Genomic DNA, 8,445 nt, shown 5'->3' with positions numbered 1-8,445 from the left:
TGAGGAGAGGAGGAGATGATGAGATGAGGAGATGAGGAGAGGAGGAGATGATGAGATGAGGAGATGAGGAGAGGAGAGGAGGAGATGATGAGAGGAGGAGATGATGAGATGAGGAGATGAGGAGAGGAGGAGATGATGAGATGAGGAGAGGAGGAGATGAGGAGAGGAGGAGATGATGAGATGAGGAGATGATGAGATGAGGAGAGGAGGAGATGAGGAGAGGAGGAGATGAGGAGATGAGGAGATGATGAGAGGAGATGATGAGATGAGGAGATGAGGAGAGGAGGAGATGATGAGATGAGGAGATGAGGAGAGGAGGAGATGATGAGATGAGGAGAGGAGAGGAGGAGATGATGAGAGGAGGAGATGATGAGATGAGGAGATGAGGAGATGAGGAGAGGAGGAGAGGATGAGATGAGGAGAGGAGGAGATGAGGAGATGATGAGATGAGGAGATGATGAGAGGAGGAGATGATGAGATGAGGAGATGAGGAGAGGAGGAGATGATGAGATGAGGAGAGGAGGAGATGAGGAGAGGAGGAGATGAGGAGATGATGAGAGGAGGAGATGAGGAGAGGAGGAGATGAGATGAGATGATGAGAGGAGGAGATGAGGAGATGAGGAGAGGAGGAGATGATGAGAGGAGGAGATGATGAGATGAGGAGAGGAGGAGATGATGAGAGGAGGAGAGGAGGAGATGAGGAGAGGAGGAGATGATGAGATGAGGAGATGAGGAGAGGAGAGGAGGAGATGATGAGAGGAGGAGATGATGAGATGAGGAGAGGAGGAGATGAGGAGAGGAGGAGATGATGAGATGAGGAGATGATGAGATGAGGAGATGAGGAGAGGAGGAGAGGAGGAGATGATGAGATGAGGAGAGGAGGAGATGATGAGATGAGGAGATGAGGAGAGGAGAGGAGGAGATGATGAGAGGAGGAGATGATGAGATGAGGAGATGATGAGATGAGGAGAGGAGGAGAGGAGGAGAGGAGGAGATGATGAGATGAGGAGATGATGAGATGAGGAGAGGAGGAGATGAGGAGAGGAGAGGAAGAGATGAGGAGAGGAGGAGATGAGGAGAGGAGAGGAAGAGATGAGGAGAGGAGGAGATGAGGAGAGGAGAGGAAGAGATGAGGAGAGTTTCTCCACCTGGAAATAAAACAATAATTTTATTTTACAAATGACGTGAAATAAGAATCAAATTTAAAAAAAGATAATCAAATCCCATTTCAGTTTCCTTCATTAGTTTCCTTCATCAGTTTCCTTCATCAGTTTGCTTCATCAGTTTCCTTCATCAGTTTCCTTCATTAGTTTCCTTCATCAGTTTCCTTCATTAGTTTCCTTCATCAGTTTCCTTCATCAGTTTCCTTCATCAGTTTCCTTCATCAGTTTCCTTCATCAGTTTCCTTCATCAGTTTCCTTCATTAGTTTCCTTCATCAGTTTGCTTCATCAGTTTCCTTCATCAGTTTCCTTCATTAGTTTCCTTCATCAGTTTCCTTCATTAGTTTCCTTCATCAGTTTCCTTCATCAGTTTCCTTCATCAGTTTCCTTCATCAGTTTCCTTCATCAGTTTCCTTCATCAGTTTCCTTCATCAGTTTCCTTCATTAGTTTCCTTCATCAGTTTGCTTCATCAGTTTCCTTCATTAGTTTCCTTCATCAGTTTCCTTCATCAGTTTCCTTCATTAGTTTCCTTCATCAGTTTCCTTCATTAGTTTCCTTCATCAGTTTCCTTCATTAGTTTCCTTCATCAGTTTGCTTCATCAGTTTCCTTCATTAGTTTCCTTCATCAGTTTCCTTCATCAGTTTGCTTCATCAGTTTCCTTCATCAGTTTCCTTCATCAGTTTCCTTCATCAGTTTCCTTCATCAGTTTCCTTCATTAGTTTCCTTCATCAGTTTCCTTCATTAGTTTCCTTCATCAGTTTGCTTCATCAGTTTCCTTCATTAGTTTCCTTCATCAGTTTCCTTCATCAGTTTGCTTCATCAGTTTCCTTCATCAGTTTCCTTCATCAGTTTCCTTCATCAGTTTCCTTCATCAGTTTCCTTCATCAGTTTCCTTCATTAGTTTCCTTCATCAGTTTCCTTCATCAGTTTCCTTCATTAGTTTCCTTCATCAGTTTCCTTCATCAGTTTCCTTCATCAGTTTCCTTCATTAGTTTCCTTCATCAGTTTCCTTCATTAGTTTCCTTCATCAGTTTCCTTCATTAGTTTCCTTCATCAGTTTCCTTCATTAGTTTCCTTCATCAGTTTCCTTCATCAGTTTGCTTCATCAGTTTCCTTCATTAGTTTCCTTCATCAGTTTCCTTCATCAGTTTCCTTCATCAGTTTCCTTCATTAGTTTCCTTCATCAGTTTCCTTCATCAGTTTCCTTCATCAGTTTCCTTCATTAGTTTCCTTCATCAGTTTCCTTCATCAGTTTCCTTCATCAGTTTCCTTCATTAGTTTCCTTCATCAGTTTCCTTTATTAGTTTCCTTCATCAGTTTCCTTCATTAGTTTCCTTCATCAGTTTCCTTCATTAGTTTCCTTCATCAGTTTCCTTCATTAGTTTCCTTCATCAGTTTCCTTCATCAGTTTCCTTCATCAGTTTCCTTCATCAGTTTCCTTCATCAGTTTCCTTCATCAGTTTCCTTCATCAGTTTCCTTCATCAGTTTCCTTCATTAGTTTCCTTCATCAGTTTCCTTCATCAGTTTCCTTCATCAGTTTCCTTCATTAGTTTCCTTCATCAGTTTCCTTCATCAGTTTCCTTCATTAGTTTCCTTCATCAGTTTCCTTCATCAGTTTCCTTCATCAGTTTCCTTCATCAGTTTCCTTCATTAGTTTCCTTCATCAGTTTCCTTCATTAGTTTCCTTCATCAGTTTCCTTCATCAGTTTCCTTCATCAGTTTCCTTCATTAGTTTCCTTCATCAGTTTCCTTCATCAGTTTCCTTCATCAGTTTCCTTCATCAGTTTCCTTCATTAGTTTCCTTCATCAGTTTCCTTCATCAGTTTCCTTCATTAGTTTCCTTCATCAGTTTCCTTCATCAGTTTCCTTCATCAGTTTCCTTCATCAGTTTCCTTCATTAGTTTCCTTCATCAGTTTCCTTCATCAGTTTCCTTCATCAGTTTCCTTCATTAGTTTCCTTCATCAGTTTCCTTCATTAGTTTCCTTCATCAGTTTCCTTCATCAGTTTCCTTCATCAGTTTCCTTCATCAGTTTCCTTCATTAGTCCGGTTACACTGATATTTAATAAACATCCCACAGAATCACAGGATTCAGTTCTCTATTAATCAGCCTGCTCGTCTCCCAGCTGACATCCATTACTCGGGTCTGGAGCTGACATCCATTACTCGGGTCTGGAGCTGACATCCATTACTCGGGTCTGGAGCTGACAGCCGGGGTGAAGAGAACCAGACAGGTCTGATTCCATCATGTTCTGATCTCTCGTCACTCGTCTCTCGTCTCTCGTCTCTCGTCTCTCGTCACTCGTCACTCGTCACTCGTCTCTCGTCTCTCGTCTCTCGTCACTCGTCACTCGTCTCTCGTCTCTCGTCTCTCGTCTCTCGTCTCTCGTCACTCGTCTCTCGTCTCTCGTCTCTCGTCTCTCGTCACTCGTCACTCGTCTCTCGTCTCTCGTCACTCGTCTCTCGTCTCTCGTCTCTCGTCTCACGTCACTCGTCTCTCGTCACTCGTCTCTCGTCTCTCGTCTCTCGTCTCTCGTCTCTCGTCTCTCGTCACTCGTCTCTCGTCTCTCGTCTCACGTCTCTCGTCTCTCGTCTCTCGTCTCTCGTCTCTCGTCACTCGTCTCTCGTCTCTCGTCTCTCGTCTCTCGTCACTCGTCACTCGTCACTCGTCTCTCGTCTCTCGTCTCTCGTCTCTCGTCTCTCGTCTCTCGTCTCTCGTCTCTCGTCTCTCGTCACTCGTCACTAAACAGGAAGTGTGGAGCCCCGCGTCGCCTCACTCGAACTGGGAACTGGACCAGAACTCCATGCTGGCTGGCGAGGAGGTGACGGACTCTTCTGTGGTATAAACCATCCGGCTGAAGTGATGGAACCAGTTTTTAGCTCCGATAGAACCCATCAGGGTCAGAACTGCTGACTGAGACAGCGAGGAGGAATCAGTGCCGACGGCCCGATGGAGCGGACCAGGGGCGGATGAAGATTTAAGACTTTGCTGTAAAGTCTCCGTACGGAGACGCCCCCCCCCACAGTGGGAGCAGACCGATCATCACATTTTGACTCTTTAGTGTTCCATCAGATCTACCATCACTCTCTGTCTGCAGCTAGACACCAATACACTGCTGATACCTGATCAATACTCTGTCTGCAGCTAGACACCAATACACTGCCGATACCTGATCAATACTCTGTCTGCAGCTAGACACCAATACACTGCTGATACCTGATCAATACTCTGTCTGCAGCTAGACACCAATACACTGCCGATACCTGATCAATACTCTGTCTGCAGCTAGACACCACTACACTGCTGATACCTGATCAATACTCTGTCTGCAGCTAGACACCAATACACTGCTGATACTTGATCAATACTCTGTCTGCAGCTAGACACCAATACACTGCTGATACCTGATCAATACTCTGTCTGCAGCTAGACACCAATACACTGCCGATACCTGATCAATACTCTGTCTGCAGCTAGACACCACTACACTGCTGATACCTGATCAATACTCTGTCTGCAGCTAGACACCAATACACTGCCGATACCTGATCAATACTCTGTCTGCAGCTAGACACCAATACACTGCTGATACCTGATCAATAAGAGGACAGACGGCGTCCCGGTGACGTTGTACCACGGCGGTGTAGATGGTGCGGTTGTTGGTCCTCAGCAGCGGAGTGGACGGGCTCGTGGTCCGTTTACGTGGCGATATAGACGAGGTCAAAGGTCACCGCGGGACGCCGTCAGGGAGGCATCCAGGGAATCATCTCCACTCCTACTGGAGGACAACACAGGGAGACAACAGGGAGACAACAGGGAGACGACGGGGGAGACAACAGGGAGACAACAGGGAGACAACAGGGAGACGACGGGGGAGACAACAGGGAGACAACAGGGAGACAACAGGGAGACAACAGGGAGACAACAGGGAGACGACGGGGGAGACGACGGGGGAGACGACGGAGGAGACAGGGGAGACGACGGGGGAGACAGGGGAGACGACGGAGACAACAGGGAGCAGGGGAGACAACAGGGAGACGACGGGGGAGACAGGGAGACAACAGGGAGACAACAGGGAGACGACGGGGGAGACAACAGGGAGACAACAGGGAGACAACAGGGAGACAACAGGGAGACAACAGGGAGACAACAGGGAGACGACGGGGGAGACGACGGGGGAGACGACGGAGGAGACAGGGGAGACGACGGGGGAGACAGGGGAGACGACGGAGACAACAGGGAGCAGGGGAGACAACAGGGAGACGACGGGGGAGACGACGGGGGAGACGACGGAGGAGACAGGGGCGACGACGGGGGAGACAACGGGGGAGACAGGGGAGACGACGGGGGAGACAACGGGGGAGACGACGGGGGAGACAGGGGAGACAACGGGGGAGACGACGGGGGAGACAGGGGAGACAACGGGGGAGACAGGGGAGACGACGGGGGAGACAACGGGGGAGACAGGGGAGACGACGGGGGAGACAACGGGGGAGACAGGGGAGACGACGGGGGAGACAGGGGAGACGACGGGGGAGACAACGGGGGAGACGACGGGGGAGACAGGGGAGACAACAGGGGAGACGACGGGGGAGACAGGGGAGACAACAGGGAGACAACAGGGAGACGACGGGGGAGACGACGGAGGAGACAGAGGAGACGACGGGGGAGACAGGGGAGACGACGGGGGAGACAACAGGGAGACGACGGGGGAGACAGGGGAGACGACGGGGGAGACAGGGGAGACGACGGGGGAGACGACGGAGGAGACAGGGGCGACGACGGAGGAGACAGGGGCGACGACGGGGGAGACAACGGGGGAGACAGGGGAGACGACGGGGGAGACGACAGGGGAGACAGGGGAGACAACGGGGGAGACGACGGGGGAGACAACGGGGGAGTCAGGGGAGACGACAGGGGAGACAACGGGGGAGACAGGGGAGACGACGGGGGAGACAGGGGAGACGACGGGGGAGACAACGGGGGAGACAATGGGGGAGACGGGAGACAACGGGGGAGACGACGGGGGAGACAGGGGAGACGACGGGGGAGACGACGGGGGAGACGACGGGGGAGACAACGGGGGAGACGACGGGGGAGACGACGGGGGAGACGGGAGACAACGGGGGAGACGACGGGGGAGACAGGGGAGACGACGGGGGAGACGACGGGGGAGACGACGGGGGAGATGACGGGGGAGACGACGGGGGAGACGGGAGACAACGGGGGAGACGACGGGGGAGACGACATAAACAGAGTGTGATTAACTGCAGTACGTTCTGAACTCCGTTCTTCGGTTTCAGTCGTTTATTAAGAAATCAAAACGGTGTGATTTCTCTGATTGCTCGTTAAAGGTGAATATGTTCTGGTTCAGATCGCGGCTCGGCCCGGGTTAAAGGCTCCAGAGGTCTGTGACGATGTCGGCGACCCTCCTGACCCGTCTAGAAACACGGACCAAGGAGTCTAACGCACGAGTCAGAGGGTGGAAGCTCAACCTCGTGAAGCAATGACAGTGAGGGCCGGCGCCGCCTGAGGTGGGATCCCGGCCCAGCGGGGTCGGGCGCACCACCGGCCCGTCTCGCCCGCACCGTCGGGGAGGTGGAGCGTGAGCGCATGTGATAGGACCTGAAAGATGGTGACGAGAGGTTAACGTCACGCTGCCGTAAAGTGATATCGATGCCGTAAAGTGTTATCGATGCCGTTTTGCGAGTACGAGTACACGAGCACAGTATCGGACCCGATACCCGATACCGGGTATCGGGTATCGGGTATCGGGTATCGGGTATCGGTGCATCCCTAGTTTTGGGAAACTACTGATCAATTTATTGAGTAAATAATCAATAATTAAAATAATAATCATTATTTGCAGTCCGACTTTAAATGAAAAAACAATTTGCAAAAATGTTCCTGAATAAATATCAGCTTCAATAACAGGAAGTCATCCTCAGAGTTTACTGCAGAATGAATGAATGAATGAATGAATGAATGAATGCGTCTGATTTCGTCTCCTGTCTGTTAACCATGTAATGATCTGTGTTGCCATCAGAAATGCCTTTAAGCTCATAGTTGTCCCCATCAAGCTGCTGCTGCTCCAGATACAGCATTAAAGGGTTCTGTAGTATCTGCAGCTCCTCAGAGCCTCACAGCCTCAGAGCCTCAGAGCCACAGAGCCTCAGAGCCTCAGAGCCTCACAGCCTCAGAGCCACAGAGCCTCACAGCCTCAGAGCCTCAGAGCCTCAGAGCCACAGAGCCTCAGAGCCACAGAGCCTCAGAGCCTCACAGCCTCAGAGCCTCAGAGCCTCAGAGCCACAGAGCCTCAGAGCCTCAGAGCCTCAGAGCCACAGAGCCTCAGAGCCTCAGAGCCACAGAGCCTCAGAGCCTCAGAGCCTCACAGCCTCAGAGCCTCACAGCCTCAGAGCCTCAGAGCCTCAGAGCCACAGAGCCTCAGAGCCTCAGAGCCTCAGAGCCTCACAGCCTCAGAGCCACAGAGCCTCAGAGCCTCAGAGCCTCAGAGCCACAGAGCCTCAGAGCCTCAGAGCCTCAGAGCCTCACAGCCTCAGAGCCACAGAGCCTCAGAGCCTCACAGCCTCAGAGCCTCACAGCCTCAGAGCCACAGAGCCTCAGAGCCTCACAGCCTCAGAGCCTCAGAGCCTCAGAGCCACAGAGCCTCAGAGCCTCAGAGCCACAGAGCCTCAGAGCCTCACAGCCTCAGAGCCACAGAGCCTCACAGCCTCAGAGCCTCACAGCCTCAGAGCCACAGAGCCTCAGAGCCTCACAGCCTCAGAGCCTCAGAGCCTCACAGCCTCAGAGCCTCACAGCCTCAGAGCCTCAGAGCCACAGAGCCTCACAGCCTCAGAGCCTCAGAGCCTCACAGCCTCAGAGCCACAGAGCCTCAGAGCCTCAGAGCCTCACAGCCTCAGAGCCTCACAGCCTCAGAGCCTCACAGCCTCAGAGCCACAGAGCCTCAGAGCCTCACAGCCTCACAGCCTCAGAGCCACAGAGCCTCAGAGCCTCAGAGCCTCACAGCCTCACAGCCTCAGAGCCACAGAGCCTCAGAGCCTCAGAGCCTCAGAGCCTCAGAGCCTCAGAGCCTCAGAGCCACAGAGCCTCAGAGCCTCAGAGCCTCACAGCCCTCAGAGCCTCAGAGCCTCAGAGCCTCAGAGCCTCAGAGCCTCAGAGCCTCACAGCCTCAGAGCCTCAGAGCCTCAGAGCCTCAGAGCCTCAGAGCCACAGAGCCTCAGAGCCTCAGAGCCTCACAGCCTCAGAGCCTCAGAGCCTCAG

Source organism: Sebastes fasciatus, chromosome 18 (assembly GCF_043250625.1).
Source record: "Sebastes fasciatus isolate fSebFas1 chromosome 18, fSebFas1.pri, whole genome shotgun sequence".
In the NCBI taxonomy this organism is placed as follows: domain Eukaryota; kingdom Metazoa; phylum Chordata; class Actinopteri; order Perciformes; family Sebastidae; genus Sebastes; species Sebastes fasciatus.
This window is presented reverse-complemented; position numbering follows the sequence as displayed.